This window comes from Ambystoma mexicanum, chromosome 7p (genome assembly GCF_040938575.1).
Source record: "Ambystoma mexicanum isolate Mex_15411 chromosome 7p, UKY_AmexF1_1, whole genome shotgun sequence".
Taxonomy (NCBI): domain Eukaryota; kingdom Metazoa; phylum Chordata; class Amphibia; order Caudata; family Ambystomatidae; genus Ambystoma; species Ambystoma mexicanum.
Window position 1 is genome coordinate 263437429 of NC_090939.1, and position 20694 is coordinate 263458122.

The following is a 20694-nucleotide window of genomic DNA, read 5'->3' on the forward strand; positions in this document are numbered from 1 at the left end:
TCTTTAACCGGCACTCCTCTTTTGAGGGCCGATGAAGCTGCAATACCTCTGGTCGAATGAGCCCTAAGGTTTTGAGGGGGCTCTTTTCCTGCCAGTTTATAACATTCCAAAATGGCTAGAATGATCCATCTGGAAATGGTCTGCTTAGTTATCGGTAACCCCAGCTTGTGACCTGTGGAGCCTACAAACAGCTGGTCTGCTTGTCTTATCCTGGCCAGTCTAATGATGGAAAAACTAAAAGCCCTTCTAGGGTCCAGCCTGTGTAACCTCTCTTCCTATTTCCCCGGATGAGGAGGAGGATAGAAAGATGGCAGGGTAATCTTCTGAGTGATATGGAATTCAGAAACCACCTTTGGGAGGAAATTAGGCTTCACTTGCAGGACAACTTTGTCTTTGTGAAAGATTGTATGAGGGGGTTTACAAGAAAGAGCTTGTAACTCGCTCACCCTTCTAGCAGATGTAAGTGCTACTAATAAAACAGTTTTAAGGGTAAGAAATCTTAACGAACAAGAATGGAGTGGTTCGAAAGGTGTGCCCATTAGGAAAGTTAGGACTAAGTTTAAATCCCATAGGGGAACCTGGAATGGTCTTGGGGGATAAACGTTGGTTAACCCCTTTAGAAACTGTATTACCAAGGGTAACTTGAAATAGGATGGTTCTTCCGCAGTGCGCTTAAAGATGGATAGCGCTGCGAGATAGCCCTTAATGGTGCCAACTTGAAGGCCTGAATTCGCCAAATAGAGTAGGAAGGACAAACCATTGGTGTACCACATGAAAAGGGGTCGATATTCTTTTCTCTACACCAGCTGCAAAATCTGTTCCAATGGCAGCGGTATAAAGACGTTGTTGCTGGCCTCCTTGCCGAAAGCAACACCTCCATAACATCATCAGGCAGGTCCCAATCCTTGTACCTCAGCCTTTCAGAAGCCAAGCGTGAAGGTTGACGATTTTGATGTCTGGTTGGAGAACCTGACCTCCCTTCTGTGAGAGTAGGTTCTCTCTGAGTGGAAGTCGAATTGGAGGGCAGATGGACAAGTCTAGAAGGTCCGGGTACCACGTTCTCCTGGCCCAATCCGGGGCAATTAGGATCATGGTTTTCCGGAATCTTCTCAACCTCCTGATCATTTGAGGAATGACAGGGACCGGTGGGAACGCGTACAGAAGCGGAAACTCCCAGTCCACTATGAACGCACTAGGAAAATGTAGGATGCCATGAGGCCTAGCAACCTCAAAAAGTCGAAGGCTTTGGAACTTGATAACCATCTGTAGAATATCTTGAGCCCTCACCTCTGGTGGCGAGGCTTTTCCCAGGGAAGTGTCCAGGATCGCTCCGATGAACTGGAGTCTCTGCGATGGTATCAATTGTGACTTCTTTAAATTGAGGGAGAAGCCCAGTCTGTGAAGGGAGTGGCAAACGTGATTTAGCTGGGTCTGAGCTTGTTCCGAAGATACAGCCCTGATCAACCAATCGTCCAGGTAGGGATAGACGTGAATCCCTTCCCTCCTTAGACTTGCCGCCACTACCGACATTAACTTGGTGAAGACCCTCGGGGCGGAGGTCAGCCCAAATGGCAGCACTCGAAATTGATAATGAGAGTTGCCAATTGCGAACCTCAGGTATTCCCAGAGTTTGAGATGGATAGGCACATGGAAATAAGCGTCCTGAAGGTCCAGAGATACCAACCAGTCCTGGAACTGAAGGGCCTGAAGGATCTGAGAAAGAGTTACCATCTTGAATTTGTCTTTCCTGAGGAATTTGTTCAATTCTCGCAAGTCCAAGATGGGTCTCAGTCCTCCGTCTTTCTTTGGAATGAGAAAGTTAGGGGAGTACCAGCCCTTGTTCCTCTCCGCTACAGGTACCGGTTCTATGGCACCTTTCTCTAGCAGGTCCAAAATGTCCTGCAAGAGGAGCGGATCTGGAGCTTTCTGAGAGCTGATCTCCGGTGGATGACTCTGAGGTATGCGTAGGAGAGGCAGGCAGTAACCTTGGGCAACTGTTTCCAATGCCCAAGCATCTGACGTGATAGCCTGCCATTCCGCCAGATGTTGAGTTACCCTGCCTCCTACAGGTGTCCTTTGAGGGAAGTCCTCAGAGTGGTTTTGGGGCGGCTGATGCAGATGCCGATGGTAAAGAGGCACCTGCTGTTGCTGCGGCTTTTGAATATCTACCCCGTCCACCTCGGGTAGTTCTTCTTTGTCCCCTTTGAGCCGGTCGTCCTCTACCTCTTCCGAATGCGGAGTAGAAGCGAAAGGACTTGCCCCTCGCAGAGGTTCCTGTGGGACGAAAAGGTGTCTGACGGATTGCAGCACCTAGGGATTTTGCTGCTGCTTTTGATGTTTGCAGTTTTTCTAAACTGTCATCCGCCTTTTTCCCAAACAAAGAGCCATCGAATGGCATGTTCAAGAGCCTGGCTTGCACATCTGGGGCAAAACCAGACTTTCTCAACCAAGCGAATCTCCTGGTTGTTGTACTTGCCGCCATTGCTCTGCTGATACTGTCAGCCGAATCAATGCCCATCTGGAGGGATTCCCACATAGCGTCTTTACCGTCCTGTATGATATTTAGGAACGCCTCCCTTTCTTCTCCCTCCGGGATGCAGTCAGCCGCTGTAGAAGCACACTCCCAAAGTGTATGGCTGAATCTAGCAAGGGTGCAAGTAGCATTAACAGATTTTAACGCCATGCTACATGCCGAAAAAACTTTCTTTGCCATAGCATCATATGTCTTATCGTCCCTGTCCTGTGGGACGGTAGGGTAAGCAGTCTTGACGTCAGTAGAAGATGCTGCCTGTACCACCAGACTTTCCGGGGATGGGTGTTTTGACAAAAACTCCGGGTCTGCAGAAGATACCCTGTATTTTGTAGACAGTTTTTTATTTACTGCCGGGACGACATCTGCGGTTTCCCAGTTCGTCATAATCTTCCTCTGAAGAGCTTTATGAAAGGGCACTACAGGATCCTCCTGTGGACCTTTGTCAAGAATATCCGTGAGGTCATCTTGTTGGAAAGCCTGTGAAGGTGTTGACCACCCCATAGATTCTGTGATCCTGGCCATTAAGGCTCTATAGGGGGTTTCAGCATGCTCCCCCGGGTCTGGCCAAGCAAACTGCACCTCAGGTGAAGTGTCTAACCCACTTGCCTCATGTAAGGAATCATGAAGATCCTATAATCTGCGTTCTTCTGAGGATAACTCCTCTCTAACTGGGGTTGCATGTCCCTGCAACTCAAATGTGTCTTCCTGTTCAGATAGTTCTCCCTCTTCCATAATTGAGGACATAGTTCTCAATTGTTCTGAACTCACAAAGGGTGTAAAACCCATCTCCAAGGCAGAGGGTGCCAAACTTGTCATAATCGGCCTCGAAAACATCGATGTCGTCGACGCCGATGTCGAAGGCTTCGGGCGTGGCGTCGAAAACAAAGGCGGAGGCCTCGAGGTCCTCGATAGAATTGGGATTCTGCTCGAGGAAGTCGACAATCTCGACGCCATCGTCATCGAGGACTTGGGGATAGCCACTGGGTGTGTCGTAACCGTGACTTTCCTTGGCGTCGACGCCGGTGTCGAAGATGGCGTCGAGTCGACAGACCCGTGTGTCGAAGGTCCCTTCTACAACGGCGTCGAAGACACCGACCTCGGCGTCGACGGAACCTTCGTCGATGGCGTCGACGGAACCTTCGAAGAAGGTTTTGAGGTCATACCTTTACTCGGGGGTTCGTGACGCGCTCGAGAAGCTTCCTTCGCCGAGTACTGCGACTCGCAGCGTTTTTGACCTTCGGGTCTTTCGACCAGAGCATCGCTCTCGGCAGTCTTCGACGGGGTCGAGGCCGCTTTCTCGAAGACGCTCATCATATTTTTGCGGAATTCCTCCCATTCAGCCCGGGAACTATGTTTCGTGGGGCAAGGGATTCTCTTAGGAGAAACAGAGGAAGAGGAGGACGGAGAAGGGGATCTTCGACGTCTCCTCTTCGAGTGCTTCGATCTCAAGGAGTGATGGGACCCACTCCGAGACCTGGAGCGCGAATGGTGACGAGGAGACGAATGTCTCGACTTCGTCGAGGAAGAAGAAGCTTTTGAAGTCTTACCTTTCTCCAGCTTCCCCCTACACTCCTTCAGGGCCTTAGCTGTCATGGACATACAGTCCTCGCACTCCGAACAATGGTGTTCAGCTCCCAAACACCACAGACAAACTCTGTGAGGGTCAGTCAGCAACATCTTTTTCCCACAACCTCGGCATTTTTTGAAGCCGGACCGAGGGGTCGTCAGTTCCGACGAGGAAGCCAGAGTACGGATCGAATATCTCGAGGTAAATAGGATAAATTGTCTACGAAACTGAGCAACGGTATTCCGAGGCACTGAGTAAGTGCGGAAAAACGGAACTGAGCAACGGACGCTGCGCGCGGCCTTTATAGGCAGGATGACGTCGACGTCGATACGGCGGCTGTCGAGGGACATCGACTCGGCGGAAGTCGACGCGCAGCGCCCTCTAGAGAAAGATTTTCCAAGGCCAGCAGAGCTGGAAGGAGATATCTAAGATAAGGAATACGTCGGAGGACACAATCCCTTCGAATATACCTACTGTTGTGAAGGTTTTCTTACCAAGTGATACTTGTCCATATGTGAATCCAGTTAGCTTGCAGTTGTTTTTGGTACCATCTTCATTGTAAAGTAAAAGCATTACTATTACGTATTCACTATGTGACTGTATTTGTAAGGTGGAACGATTATCGGACTAGCAGGTAGTACATAATCTGCAATGGTTTGCATTTTATACAAGTTGCTGAAATGCAATGGATTCACAGTCAGGTATGGATACATACACAAAAGCGTTCATTAGGGACTTGTTCCTGTGTCACATGGCTGCGGAGAGTGCATGTATGTTTCCACATGTATACAATCTGGAAGCTTTCATTTATAGGTATGTTTTTGTTTTCCAGTACTTGTAGTAAGTACATAAGAAATGCTTGTGGATCTTCTTGTGTGTTTATAGTGAATTTGACCATTCCAGCAGAGTAGTCCAGTAGTCCCAATTCCTGCCTTATTCAAGAAACATTGTAAGTGTTGTCAGGATTGTTGGTTGCATTTCTGTGAAGGTCTAACATTTGCAAACACAATTGGTCTGTCCCGTTTAAATAAATGTTTTCAACAATTGGTGGAAATTGGAATAGAATATTGATTGTCACATTTGCATAGCAATTTACACCAGCTGTATTTGAAAACTTGAATGGACCAGACAGTTCTGTGTCCAAGTCATTTGTTCGGAGTGTGTGTTGTTTCTTTGAAGAGGTAGTTGGTTTTGTTTGTGCACTAGATCCTTCTTTGGTTGTGGTCATTGATGAAGTATTAGCTTCTTTTGGTTTCTTTGCAAGTATTGCTGTGAGGACCTGCATAATTTGAGTCTGAAGTAGTTTTCTTTTACAAACCTTTGTTTTTTGAGGAACAGGGTAGGCTTTGAGATGGGGCGTAGAGTGCACGCAGTCTATGGTACTCTAGAATGCAAGGAATATCAGCATTTACTTTACTTGCATCAAAGTTGACTAGAAATAGTCCATCAATTGTACGTAAGCGTGATAGTGCTACATAGCTCATGCCTTCTTTAAGCACTGTGCTACCAATATCTATCAATGCTTTATCTAGGGTAAGACCTTATGATTTTTGAATGGTGACTGCGCATGCTAGAGATAGAGAAAATTGTTCTCTGCGTACATACATGTCTTTGAAAAGAAGGAATCAGGCTGTTGGGCATCCTATCCTTTTAACTTCTGATAGTTTGTCAAAGTGAATATTGACAAACTGAATGTTGTTGTCACGTGGGTATGCTTGAAAGCCAACAGCTGTACCAAGTGCTCCATTAACTAGTCATTGCTCCTCGTCAAGGTTACATTTAAGCATTACTCTACAGTTTAAAGATAATTTTAATATTTTCTCTAAACCAGCTGTGTTAGAGATAGAGTTTTCTAAGGTATTAAGTCATGTTGCTTGTTCACACGTGGGTAGTGTCATACCGTGCACGTCCAGTTTGTCTGTGGCGCTAATTTCAACTATTGGTTGCATTTCTTTATTCAACAGTGTTTCATTGAATTGTGCACAGCTTGCAGGAGTTGGATTAAAGGACATACAGTTTACATTTGTGTGTGCTAATTGTTCCATGATATCAGTAGCACATGAGTTATGGCCATAGAGTGCATGGATGTGCCAGGTATATAATATAGATTGTGCTTCTTGTGATAGTACACCAACTCTAATATTTTTTAGAATGTTGGCGTACGTGAGGTCTGCAGACTGGCACATGTTTTCAGTTCATTCTTTGTATTGGAAATGTTGCCAAAGGTTCACATTTCCTATGCTGCCAAGGGTTTTACTATGCAAAATAAGGGAGATAGAGGCAAATCTATAGGGGGAGAGAACTGAACGTGGGGTTGCTTTCATTAGTTAAAAAACATTTTATTCATCAGCAATTTCATCATATAGTTCATCATATAGTTTTACAAAACATCCTAAACAATTTTTTGGTTAAAAGACCACAATGTAGATTGATAAATAGATGGTCACATACACTTGCAAATACAAATTGCCACTGATTGTGGCTAGGTTTTTGTTGCACATTTTCAGTTCTCCTCTCCTCCTACAGACTTGCCTCTATCTCCCTTATTTTGCATAGTGAATCCCCCACCAGGGAACAGATATAGGCAGCACTCAAACATTTGTGATAAGAGTGCCCACCCGGGGTTCCCCCAAGAATACTAGAATGCCAAGAGTTTTACGGCATAGTTTGTGGCCTAAGGTTTTAAAAATAGGTTCACCTTTAACTGGTGTTAATTGAAGATCTCTGAAAACTATGTGTTTTCCTCCAAAGAGTTCTTCGTAGTCTGTTTTCAGGACCTCTTGTAATCTGAGGGAAATCAAGGCTAACATTAGGTTGGAAACCATGCTCACCACATCTATTAGCAGCATTTTCATGTGTTTCAAAACTCTGCGTAGTTCCACTGCAGCTTCTGGAGAAAGTTTGTACTAGTCTAATTTGTTTTGGTGTTCTACTGGAAGGAGTAGTAATTGGTGTAAAGTGACACCACCTATGTTGTAGGCGGCTAAACCTGTGGGGGCAGTTATAACAGCTGACAGTTTGTTGTTTGTCAATTGTTGAAGGAACTTGCTGATGATTTTGATTACAAATTTTTTTCCTGAACGAGTTTGACCACTCACATATAGTAGTATAGGTTTGTTGTCTTTACAGGTACAATTTTTTGTTTCATGCTGCATACCATGTTCAATTTGTTTTGTTATTTATAGAAAAATGCTATGCTGCTCATTGTTTAGTTGTGATTTCAGTAGAGTAAAGTCTTCTGCAGATTGCTCAAAGTGATACATGGTGTTTTCTACTTCAGTCATGGCTAATTCTGCTTCCTTTGCTATGAGTGGCTGTCCAAGTGGTTCTTGGCTTCCTGTTACAGAAGGTTGACTGTTGTCAGGAGTGTCTACATTTAGTTGCGCCTGGAGTTCTTCTTCTTGTTGCTGTTCATTGTGTAACATTGTTTTGTACTGCGTAAAAGTTATGTCTGTTATAGTGCTTTCATTTGCTTTGAAAGCATCTTCATAGGAGGCATGGGTATCTAGTAAATCTTCTTCTTTTCTCCATGGTTTAAAAAGTTGTAGTAGTGACATGTAAAATATCTTTTTATGTTGAGGAGTTTTTAATGACAATTTCATATGATTAATTAAGCTTTGTTTGGTAAGTTTCACTAGGCTGCCTTTACAATTTTCCACTCTGTATATACCTTTCTTCTCATCTGGTTTAATATTATTTTTGTATGTGAGGTTTTGGGCTACGTGGTATAGACACGGGGGCCTCATTACGACCGTGCAGTTCTGGAAAGAACGGTGGCGGTAAAACCGCAGCCACCGTTGTTTCCGGACCGGCTGATTCAAAGTCCTGTAGGCGGGAGGTGTCACTCGCGCCAGGTCTGACGGCGGATTTAATACCACCCGCCTGCAGACGGACATGGAAATACTGGCTCTGTCATAGACGGAACAGGTGTTTCCATGGTCCCCATCCCCATGGATTCCTATGGGACTCCATGGGAATGGGGATTTACAGAATTCCACCTCCGGAATTACCGGGTCACCGGGGTTGTAATGCCCCGGTGATTCTGGCAATCACGGAGGCAGAATGGTAATACGGGTCCGGTGGCAGCCTGCCGGTTTTTCCGGCACAGCTACCACCAGACTCGTAGTGAGGCCCATGGTTTCTAAAGTGGTACACCTCTTTGGGTAGTATGCGTCTAGTAAGTTGTTTTTCAAAATGTATTCGCAGTTGAGATCATTTTTGGCTATTGTTTCTATGTCTTCATATGATTTCAGAATTCTTTTTCTAGATTTAGCTAGACCAAGGTTTAGCCATACTATGTTTTCAAGATTTTCCATACAAGGTAGTAACAGTTAAATGGTCTGCGGCTTCATAGCAGCCACATTCTCTAAAGGAGAGAATTTTTATGCCTAAGCTGTACAATTTCTGTGACAGTGTTTTGTCAGATGATATATCATCCCAGAGGTCTTTGAGCTCTGTTTTTTCTGCTTTGGTTAAGTAAGCTGTAACATATCATGCAACTGCAGTGGAATCGTCTGCAATGTTTTGCACATCTATATTTGCAGTGCATTGCATTGTAATCATTGATGTATTTTGATCCTTCTGTTCTTTTAATGAAATATGTGCTCTTAGGTGATTTTCCTTTGAGAGTATGTCTAACTGAAGACATGAAGTTGTTCACTTGACCTGTTGTTGAAACTGTTCTAGGTAAACCAAAGCGGCACTTGGCGTAGCATTTACCTTTGTTTTTATATTTGCAACAACAATACTTTCCACACCTGTGTCTTTGAAATTGTAAAATGTGTGCATGTAGGTCACTATGTCTAATTTGTGAAGGGATTTCACAAGTGACATATTTCTTAATGAACTGTAAAACATTGCCATCACTGTCCTGACCAAATTTAGGATCATCTTTAATCAACAAAAACATGTGAATGTGTGGTGCTCCTATAGCTTGGTATTCTTTTCTCCAAAAGAAGTGTTGCACTTCACCGAGGGGAAGCATTGTTTTATTACAAATGAAGTGTAGCATAGCAATAAAGCGATGATGGAAATATCTTGATACATTTACAGGATCTAGAGAGCAGAGTTCTCCTGCTGTTTTCATATCTATATTTGTTTTATTTTTGTTTGCTATGCATAGGAAATCGTGCAAATCTTCCCATGCATATTCTGTACAACTTAATGTCACAAACCAAGTGGGTGAGCCAAGGTTTCTTATCATACAGTATTCTTTTGTACCACACATGTTTACTAAAAGATTTGTAATGTTTGATTGTAAAACTTCATCTTTTTCTTGCACTTTTTGTAGTAATTGCTTCGCTGACATATTTAGAAAATTGGTACCTGATTTCAATGTGTGTGCAACTCTGTAGCATAGCGCTGATAGTTCACTTTCAAAGAGAAGAACAAGTTACTTATCAAACTGATAATGTTCTTTCGATTGGATGTTCCTCCAACGTATTCCTTATCTTTGATATATCCTCTTCCAGTTTGCTGGCCTCTGAAATTTTTTCTCAGTAGAGGGTGCTGCGTGTTGACGTCCCTCGAGTCGGTGTCCCTCGACAGCCTCCGTATCGACGCCGACGTCATCCTGAGTATAAATAGTCACGCGCAGCGTTTGTTGCTCAGTGCCATTTTGACGTGTTGTTTTGCTTTGCCTCAATTGGTTGATAACCTTGAAGGAGCGTAGGCTGCAACTACAAGGGAAGTTTTACTGTGGGGATAGATGGGAGGGGCGATAAGGAATACGTCGGAGGAACATCCCATCGAAAGAACGTTACCAGTTTGGTAAGTAACTTGTTCTTCGAAGGGATTGTGTCCTCCAACGTATTCCTTATCTTTGATTGACTTCCATAGCAGTAGTATATAGAGGAGGCGGGAGTAAAATGAAATGTCCTCTTTTAAAGATGCACAGAGTGCAACACAGCTTTTCCAAATTCAAATTTCGTCTCCTGGCTAGAGGAGGAATCAAGACTGTAAAATGTAGTGAAAGTGTGTACGGACGACGATGTGGCAGCCGCACATATGTCCTTAATTGGAACTCCCCTGGTTGAATGAGCCCTGAGATGTTGAGGGGGCTCTTTTCCTGCCATTTTCTAGCATTCAATAATGGTTAAAATAATCCATCTTGAAATGGTTTTTTTGTAATGGCCAAGCCTAATGTGTGCCCTGCATAACCCACAAACAATTGGTCTGCTTGCCTGATCTGTCTACTAATGTACAAAATTAAGGCACGCCTTGGATCCAGCCTGTGTAATCTTTCTTCCTCTTTCCCTGGATGGGGAGGAGGATAGAACAATGGTAAAATTATCTTTTTTGTGATGTGGAATTCTCAGACCACCTTTGGGAGGAAATTCGGCTTCACTTGTAGAACAACTTTATCTTTGTGAAAGATTGTATGTGGAGGTTTGCAAGATAAAGCTTGTAATTCGCTCACTCTTTTGGCAGACGTTAAAGTCACTAGAAAGACTGCTTTAAGAGTAAGAAATCTTAATGAACAGGAATGAAGGGGTTCGAATGGAGTGCCCATTAGAAATTTTAAAACTAGGTTTAGGTCCCACATTGGAACTTGAAAAGGAGTTGGGGGGAAAAACATTAGTTAACCCTTTCAGAAATTGAATCACTAAGGGCAATTTGAAGTAAGAGGGCTGCTCTGAAGTGCGCTTGAAGATTGACAGTGTGCAAGGCAGCCCTTGATTGTGCCAACCTGAAGACCTGAATTTTCTAAATGAAGCAAAAAAGATAACACCGTCGGTGTATTACATGAAAAGGGTTCAATATTCTTTTCTCTACACCAGCTGCAAAATGTGTTGCAACGGCAGCAGTATAAAGATTTTGTTGCTGGCCTTCTGGCTGAAAGCAACACCTCCATTACGTCATCCGGGAGATCCCAATCCTTGTATTTCAGCTTTTCAGAAACTGGGCGTGAAGGTTGAGGGTTCTGATATCCGGAAGGAGAACCTGACCTCCCTTCTGCGAGAGAAGATCCTCTCTTTGCGGAAGACGAATCAGAGGGCAGATGGACATGTCTAGAACATCCGGATACCATGTTTTCCTGGCCCAATCCGGGGCAATTAGGATCATGGGTTTCTGGAATCTTCTCAACCTCCTGATCATTTGAGGAATGACGGGGACTGGAGGAAACGCGTACAGGAGTTGAAAATCCCAGCCCACTACGAACGCATCCCCTAGAGCTCCTCTAGGGGGAAATTCCCTTGAGCAATACTGATCGCACTTCCGGTTGACACTGGTGGCGAACAGGTCCACTTGAGGTGTTCCCCAAAGGGCGAAGATCTCGAAGGACTTCCTGAGCTAGTTCCCACTCGTGGGAGACTGTGTTCTGCCTGCTCAGAGCGTCCGCCGTCAAGTTCTTCTCTCCGGCTAGGTGAACTGCCGATAGAGAGATTCCTTCTTGAATTGCCCAAAACCAGAGCAGCATTGCCTCTCTGCACAGCGGCAGAGACCCTATGCCTCCTATTTTGTTGAGGTAGTGCAAGGCCACTGTGTTGGCCATCATTATCAGGACATTCTTTCCCTGTACTGATGGCAGGAAAGCCTTCAGCACCATTCTGATTTCTCTCAGCTCTAATAGGTTGATGTGTATTCTGGACTCTGATGGAGACCAACGACTGCTCATTGTGAAGTCGTTGTCATGGGTTCCCCACCCCGTGAGTGAGGCATCCATGACTACTGTTATCTCTGGCCATGGTTGCCAAAACTGTTCTCCTTTCAAGATGTTCTCCCGACAGGTCCACCACTGAAGGTCTCCAGATACTCTGTCTGGGATCAGTAGGAGATCTGACATCCTTCCTGAGAATTGTGACCACTGGGTCCTTAGCGCCCACTGGTGAGATCTCATTCTCAGGCGAGCCTCTGGCACTAGGAAAATGCAGGATGCCATGAGACCGAGGAACCTTAAGAAGTCAAAGGCGGTAGACGTTGGGCATTTTGAAATCTGGTGACCATCTGTAGAATATCTTGAGCGCTCACCTCTGGTGGCAAGGCTTTTCCCAGGGATGTGTCCAGGACTGTTCCAATAAACTGGAGTATCTGTGATGGTATCATCTGTGACTTCTTTAAGTTGAGGGAGAATGTAACGAGTGCCCTCTACACCCTCCAAATACAGTTCTATCCCCTCCTCCTCACCTGAACCTTCAGGTATATCTTGACTCCTCCTTTCTTTCTTCCTTCCTTCCTATGGCTCCTTTTTTTTGTAGAGATAGGGCCTGCTCCAAGAGGCAGCCACCGTGGCTGCTGATAGATCACAGCGCACCACAGGCTGCTCTCTCGGGACCAGCCCTCCAAAAGGGGAAAAAAAGCCGGAAGGCTAAAAAAAAAAACCCTTATAGGAATCCTGAATGTGATTGTGGATCCTGGTGTAGTGGTCTGTCGAGATCTGAAGACTGCACTAGTGGTGGCGCAGGCGGAATACTGCAGGGAACCCCAGGTGCGCTGGTAAGAAGACTGGCAGCAAGATGGACTGGAGTTATAGTGCAGAAATCTCCAGGAAGCACAGGCAACAATTAGGCAGAAGGTTTGACTGACTGCAGGCAGGTAGAGGGCTGGACTGCACAAGCAAGATGAAGCTTTGGGGAATAAGGAAGGTAAGCCAGTGGGTTGAGAAGGGGAACAGGAGGACAAGGGGAAAGCAGGGAGGAAAAGGGATAAAGGAAAGGGACACAGGAGAAAGGGGCAAACGGAAGGGGCACAGAAGGTAGCAGGACGCGGAGGAAAAAACTCAGGAGAGCGGGGCACGGGGTCGGCAGGAAGAGGGAAACAAGCTGGAAGCGCTGGACGAGCACGGAAGCGTGTCTCCAGGGCCGGAAAAGCCGCGGTTGCAACGCGACGGCTGCCGGCTACAACAGGAAGTTAAATCCTCCGGTGTCCGCACGCCGCAACCGCTAGAATGGGAACGAGCACTGGGCCCCGAACGTAATGGAACGCTCAATGGCGTCCAAGCCGCCAGCGATTCCAGAGACGATGGGGAACCCAGCGCGTGACAGAGAATCCCAGTTTGTTGAGGAAATGGCAAACATAATCCAGGTGACTCTGAGCTTGTTCTGGGGACGCTGCTCTGATCAACCAGTTGTCCAGGTAGGGATGGACGTGAATCCCTTCCCTCCTTAGATTTGCAGCCACAACTGCCATTAGCTTGGTGAAGACCCTTGGGGCAGAGGTCAGCCCAAATTGCAGAACTCGAAATTGATAATGAGAGTTGCCAATTGCGAACCTCAGGTACTTCCTGTGCTTGAGATGGATTAGCACATTGAAGTAAGCATCCTGAAGGTCTAGAGATACCAACCAGTCCTGAAGTTGGAGGGCCTGAAGGATCTGAGAAAGGGTTACCATCTTGAACTTGTCTTTCCTGAGGAATTAGTTCAATTCTCGCAAGTCCAAGATGGGTCTCAATCCTCCGTCCTTCCTTGGTATTAGAAAGTAGTGGGAATAACAACCCTTGTTCTTCTCCGCTAAAGGTGCCGGTTCTATGGCACCTTTCTCTAGCAGGTCCAAAATCTCCTGCATAAGGAGCGGGTCTGGAAACTTCAAAGGGTTGTTCCCTGGTGGATGACTCTGAGGGGTGTGCTGGAAAGGCAGGCAGTAACCTTGGGCAACTGTCTCTAATGCCCAAGCATCTGATGTAATAGCCTGTCATTCTGGCAGATGTTGCGTTTACCTGCCTCCTACTGGTGTCTTGTGAGGGGAGACCTCAGAGGGGTTTAGAAGCGGCTGATGCAGATGCTGAGGGTAAAGTAGCACCTGCTGATGTGGGTTTAGTATCTTTGACCCGTCCACCATGGGTGAATCATCTCTGGCCCCTTTGAGCTGGCTGTCCTCTGCCTTTTTCGTATGCGGAATAAAAACAAAAGGACTTCTCCCTCCAGGATGTACCTGTGGGGCGATTTGGACTTTGCCTGATTTCAGCCCCAAGTTATTCCACTGCTGCTTTGCATGTCTGCAATTTCTACAGGCTGTCATCAGGCTTTTTGCCAAATAGAGAAGTGCCGTCAAAGGGCATATTCAGAAGTCTGGCTTGCACATCAGGAGCAAAACCAGACTTCCGCAACCACGCAAATCTGCGGATTGTGGTACTTGCCGCCATGGCTCTGCTGATGCTGTCAGCAGAGTCAATGCCTGTTTGAAGGGATTCACACATTGCATCCTTCCCATCCTTAATGATGTTTAGAAATGCTTCCCTTTCTTCCCCTTCTGGAAGACAGTCAGCCGCAGATGAAGCACACTCCCAAAGGGTGTGGCTGAATCTTGCTAGCGTGCAAGTGGTGTTAATAGATTTAAGCACCATCCTAAATGCTGAAAAAACTTTTTTTGACATGGCGTAAAACCTTTTGTCATCCGTGTCCTGTGGAATAGTGGGGTATGCCGACCTACTGCTTGATGAAGTCGCTGCCTGCACCACTAGACTCTCTGGAGTTGGATGCTTGCTTAAATATTCAGGGTCTGAAGCTGATACTCTGTATTTAGCAGAGAGTTTTTTTATTTACTGCTGGGATAACTTCAGGAGTTTCCCAATTTGCAGATATTTCCTTTGCAGTGCAGCATGAAAAGGGACAATGGGATCCTCTTGGTGTCCTTTATCTAGAATATCAGTAAGGTCATCTTGCTGAAAAAGAGGGTGCAGGTGTAGTCCACCCCATAAATTGTCGAAGATGGCGTTGACGATGTCGATTTGTGCATCAAAGGCACCTTCGACACTTGCGTCGATGACGCAGTCTTGTCCGATGGTGTTTTGCCTTTACTCGAAGGCTCAAGGCGCTCTTGAGTATTTTTACTCACCCGGTTCAACGCCTCGCAGCGGTTCTGTTTTTCGGGTCTTTCGCCCAGGGTATCACCTCTAGGCATCTCTGAGAGGGTCGAGGCCGCTTTCTCGAAGACCCTAAGCATTTTTTTTACGGAATTCTTCCCACTTAGCCAGAGAGCTATGTTTTGTGGGGCAGGTGACCCTTTCCGGGGAACTCGAGGAAGAGGGAGATCTATGCCGCTTCTTCTTAGAGTGTCTCGATCTCGAAGAGTGATGGGAAACGCTTTGAGATCTCGACCGGGAATGTTTCTTCTGATGGCGAGGAGACAAATGTCTCGACTCGGCCGAGGAAACTTTCGAAGGGATAGAAGTTTTAACTGCCTTACCTCTTTCTAACTTCCCCTTACGCTCCTTCAAGGCTTTCTCCATCATGGACTTGCAGTCCTCACACTCTGAACACTGGTGCTCCGATCCCAAGCACCACCAAAAGATCCTGTGAGGATCCGTTAGAGATATCTTCTTTCCACAGTCTCAGCATTTTTTAAAACTGATCGTGGAGTCGATGATTCGGATGAATATGCCATCGTAGAAACTTAGATTTTTTCGAATAATTAAGACTTTTGAAGAAAGGAACTGAGCATTACGTCTCCGAGGCTCAACGAAGCGTGGAAAAACGGAACTGAGCAACGGACGCTGCACGTGAGTATTTATACTCAGGATGACGTCGGCGTCGATACGGAGGCTGTCAAGGGACACCGACTTGAGGGACATTGACACGCAGCGCCCTCTACTGAGAAAAAATTTCCAAGGCCAGCAAGCTGGAAGAGGATATATCAAAGATAAGGAATACATCGGAGGACACAATCCCTTCGAAAGTGGAATATGTATTCCACGTTTTGTCTGAATCTGGGGTCTTCAGAATACATTAGTAAACAGCGGTATTCTGATGCTGTTATTTGTGTGGGTCTTTCATCATACCTTTCTCCTTTTCTAGCAGGAAAGAGTAGAGGAAAGTCTCGTGCTTCTACACTTTTTTCCCATATGCTGATTGGAGATCCTTTGGCTTGTCGCATTTGGTAAGTTTCCAGTGCATCAACTATGGAGTCTTTAGAGTGCAATGGGTGAATTGAATAATGGTTTAAATATTGGTTTTTGTAATAGGATCTAGAAGATGAAATTGGCCAGTTCCTGACAAGTCTTGAATTGTTTTGGTGGTTTCCTTCAGGTTTTCTAAAAGGTTTATTTCTTTGTAATATTCATTGTTGTCTTTTGGATATTGCAGGGCTTCTCTAACTTTATGTAAATCCACTAGTCCCGGAGTCATTAGTGTGGACCACTTTTCACAAGTACCGTTATCAGGGGACAGTGCCATTAGTAAGAAAAAACTGCATCACAAAGAGCAAAGGTTAATTTACCTGTGTAACAGTGTAGAAAATGGCCTGAACAAAACGATTGATTGGTCTACAGTCTGATGGCAGTGACTCAATCTACAAGAGAGACACTGTATGGTGGAAAGCGGTGGTCACAAATCGCACAATTTCAAAACAATGTTTCAGGCTTGCTATAATTAAGGCATAGGTCGACATTTATCTTAATCCTAGATGGGAGCTGCCAAATCAAGCAGTAGAAAGGAAAGGAGCACACTGAAAAGGCCAGACCGAATTTGGTCATAGGTACAATAAATAGTAAGTGTAAAATATAAAAAAGATGTCAACTTATGAAATAAGTGTGAATTAGTGAATGATCGGTGGCAATTATTGGTGAGGTTACTCGTTCCTGTTGATCTGGGCGAGAAAATATATCCTACCTCGCCATAGACAATAAAACGATTACGGCGATGCTCGGCCAGGGAGCATGACGTTTTGCTATACCGCAATGAGGACACCGATACTCTTTCTAACATGGAAGGCTAGGTAAGGTAGCAAGACACTTAATACTTAACGCACTAGTGTTTCAAGTACACGAGAAAGCTTTACCTTTCACTTCCGGTCTAGGGAACAAGATAAAGGAAGGACTAGCCGCAGTGCTTTAAGTGAGCCGGGGCCTGGTCTCCAAAAAGTGGGGCTGAGCTGGGGCCCTGCCGGGGCCCCCCGGCCCCACCACGCCATGGCAGGACGCATTATCCCGCCACGGCCGCAGCCGCGACGGGAGATGCGCCCGCCATTTTAACTTCAGGCAAGCTGACAGAAGTGCCAGCCAGTCACAGCTTTGCTGTGACTGGCTGGCACTTCTGTCAGTCACTGTAACTTTCTCTAATGATCCCTCATCTGAGGGGCCATCAGAGGAAGCTAGAGTCCCTTAGTTTTCCCTCACCAGGTCATTGACCATCAGCGAACCCGCGGGCTCCATGATCTAAATGCAGATTAGATCACGGAGCCCACAGGTTTTATAAGGGTGAAAGACGCCTCGGGCTCTGTGATCTATCTGCTCTGAGCAGAGATCACTGAGCCCGAGGCGCCTTTCTCCTTTGGCAAGGCTTTATAAATGATGCCTTCAACTGTGTACATTTAAGCCATCTTTTATAAACGTAGAAATATTTCTATGTTTATAACAGACTGCTTGAATCGTACACAATTCAAGGCATCTTTTATAAAGCTTTGTCAACAGACAAAGCCACCTTGGGTTTTGTCCGTCCTCAACGCTTTATAAAAGATGCCTACGTTTCAAGCCGTCTTTTATAAACATAGACATATGTTACAAATGTCTATGTTTATAAAAGGCAGCTTGAAAAGTACACAAACCATAGTAAGGTAAGCACACAAGTGTGCGTAACTTACTATGGTTTGTGCACTTACAAGCCACATTTTATAAACATAGAAATAGGTAACATTGCTATGTATATAAAAGAAGGCTTGAAAAATCACAAACCATAGTAGTACGCAAACAAGTATATAAATGCTCAAATACATTTATATGTTTGTTTGCGCACCTTACTATGATTTGTGCACTTTTAGGCCACTCCCACAATGGAAGCCATGCCCCCAAACGAGGGGCCCCCCCTCAATTTATTACCCCACTTAAAGCACTGACTAGCCGAGATACTGTGAAATATTGGAGTCGTGAATGCGAGTACGCAACTTCTCGGGAGCCTGCGAGGACAAATTCATGAATCAAAATAAAGGGGAGTTTTTAAGGTCTACCCCAGACAAAATACTACTTGTTTGGTTAGTATAGATCGTAGGAGTCGACAGTCAAATTACCTAACTGACCATCCAACTCAATAAGGAGTATAGCACACATTGGTAGTAAACAAGAGCAATGTTTTATTTTCATAGAAGCTCTGGCAATGCGGACCGAGTGATCTGATAACTGCTATTTGGGCGTGCTTTCAACGTTGAACCAAATCAACGATCTACACTACTTGGAGTTAAGGAGGGTCCGATGACAGACACTGTATTTGGTTCCGGTTAGACTACTCCCTGGAATTAAGACCTTGACAATATAGCAGGTAAACCTTCAGTTATTGAAGAGGAGATGTTGTTACGGTGGTAACTTGCCAAATTAAACGAACGGAGTTCATATTGCGGTTGCAACAGCATCCTGCAACTGTAAATTAGAATAGAACAATAGTAGGTTTTGTGAGCTGAATTAAGGTACTTAGTTGTTTACTGAATATACAAGAGTTGCGCCGACTTTTGTTGAAAGCTGCTGACAGTAACAGTCTTTTTAGAATGTTTTCAGTGTTTAAAAGAAAGGAATGCATATTTCTTCTAAATAAAGTGAACTTAACATCTAGAACTTAAGTAGCGATGACTCGAATGTTGTTGGTTTAATCTTTTTTCTAGAAACCAATCAACAGTGTATTAATGGAATGCTATTTCTCCACACCCCTTTAGATGTGGTTCCTAATAATAAGGAATTCCACGCTTCGCATTACACTTGGGTTACTAAGAGCAATGCGGTAAGCCTGGCCAGAATTATTTATTTATTTTGGCACACTTGTTGTATAATTTAAGACAATACAATTCAACCTATATTAAGAGTTGTGCTATCTCCTTAGGTCACTGTCTGTTTAGACAATGTACCCCTATGAGGAGCAGTCAGAAGTACTTACCCATTTGAAGACGGACGACTACCAAGCCCATGTTATGACACACTGTCATTAACTTGTTTCCCCTGAAGAATTTCCCTCAATTATGGTTGTGATACAAAAATGGGAATGAAACATGTTGGGATTGTTGTCAAGGTTACATTAATCATGACAGTAGTATTTAGATACTGATGGTTAGTACCTGTCAATGATTTATTTTGATTTAGATTAAAGACGGCATATATATTAGACACATATATTGATCAGGACCTAGTGTTAAGTTTTAAATATATGTGTCATTTTGTAAGTTTATTTAAAAAAAAATCATTTTTTTGTAATTTCTTTAATTTTTTCCACTTTATATCTACCTTTTTATTTATCTTTAAGTAGTTTGTATGGTGTGGGCCTATTTGTTTTGATGAGCCTTTGTTAAGTAAAGTACACTATGTTGTTATTTAGTTTTTTTAGAACACAATATTGGTTTAGGTGAAATTGTGGGTTTCATTTTTTCTTTTAGAGATGTGTTGTAAAGTATTTTGACCGTATGAATTTTGTGTATGAAAATGAGAATTATCGATTGTTATTAAATAAAAAATCTTTTTAGAGAGTTTATATTTATAAAATTGACTCTTGTCTTTTGAATTTCAAAGAATCGTAGTGGTGTCTATTTGGTTACATAACACTGACTATTCCTTTCAGATTGGGGTTGGTCCTCATTTTAGGGGACCTAGACCGGGAAGGTTGTGGCAAAAGAGGTAACAGGATTTCTTTGATAAAATGGTCTATTGTGGAAGGGGCATAGTCATGTCCTCTTATTAAAATTAATCCCCAGGTCCTTTTTTAGTTTAAAAGTTCACTAGTTGCTGACAATTTTTTTTGTCTTTTGTAGGTACGCCATTTACTAGGATAATCAAAGATTGATCTATTGGACATTGCACTCCCTGAGTGTGTACATTTTCTTTGAGATCAATGACTTTGCCACAAATGTCTTTTAGTAATTCAGAGGGAGGTAGTTTTCTGCGGTTTTTGGTTCAAGACGTATTATTGCTTGAAATGGGTGCACTGTTTGAATTATGATGCCCTCATATAAGTTAAGTTGTTGCAGTGGCTTTGATAGTGAGAATAATTCCAAGTTATTAGTGATAGCACGTGAAGGTATTTGGTTGTTGTCAAGTTTTGCAGTGCAGTAACTGCAAACTATTAAGGGGTTAGTAATTTCATATTTGTTTTCTGCTATACGATAGAGAGCTAATTGGAACCACTTGCAATCTTTATTGTTTTCTATTTTGTACATTATGTCTACAGTCTTTGTGCTATTCTTATAAAAAAAAGTCCTGTGGCAACACACACACACACACACATGGTTTGGTACTTCAGCAGATGTGCTTTTAAACTTTAGTATTTCTTTTTTGTATGTGTGTAGTAGAAGGTTGTCATCTGTAAAGTTATTGCTAGTTTGTTCTAAAGATATTGAATTTTATAAGTGGCTTTCAATTTCAAAATATTTTTTCTGGATGTGGTCTATTTCTTCGAGTAGTTCTTTGACTGTACCAGGTAGAAGAATGTTATTTAAATTGGACAGTGCTAAAGCAGGACTTTTGGCATTGTAGAGTTTATGAACAAGATTTCTTACAGTTGAATGGTGTGTTCCTATCATTTTGATTTTGTGGAAGGTGCTTTTGCAAGTAGATCAGAAATGCAGGCTAATATTTGTCCTTGTAGTCCTGTGTATTTTCGCACTGGACAGGAGTCCATAGTTTGTGGCGTAAAGATGTGAAAGATTTTTTGCCTATGTTACACATTGATGTGCACGGCCATTTGTAGAC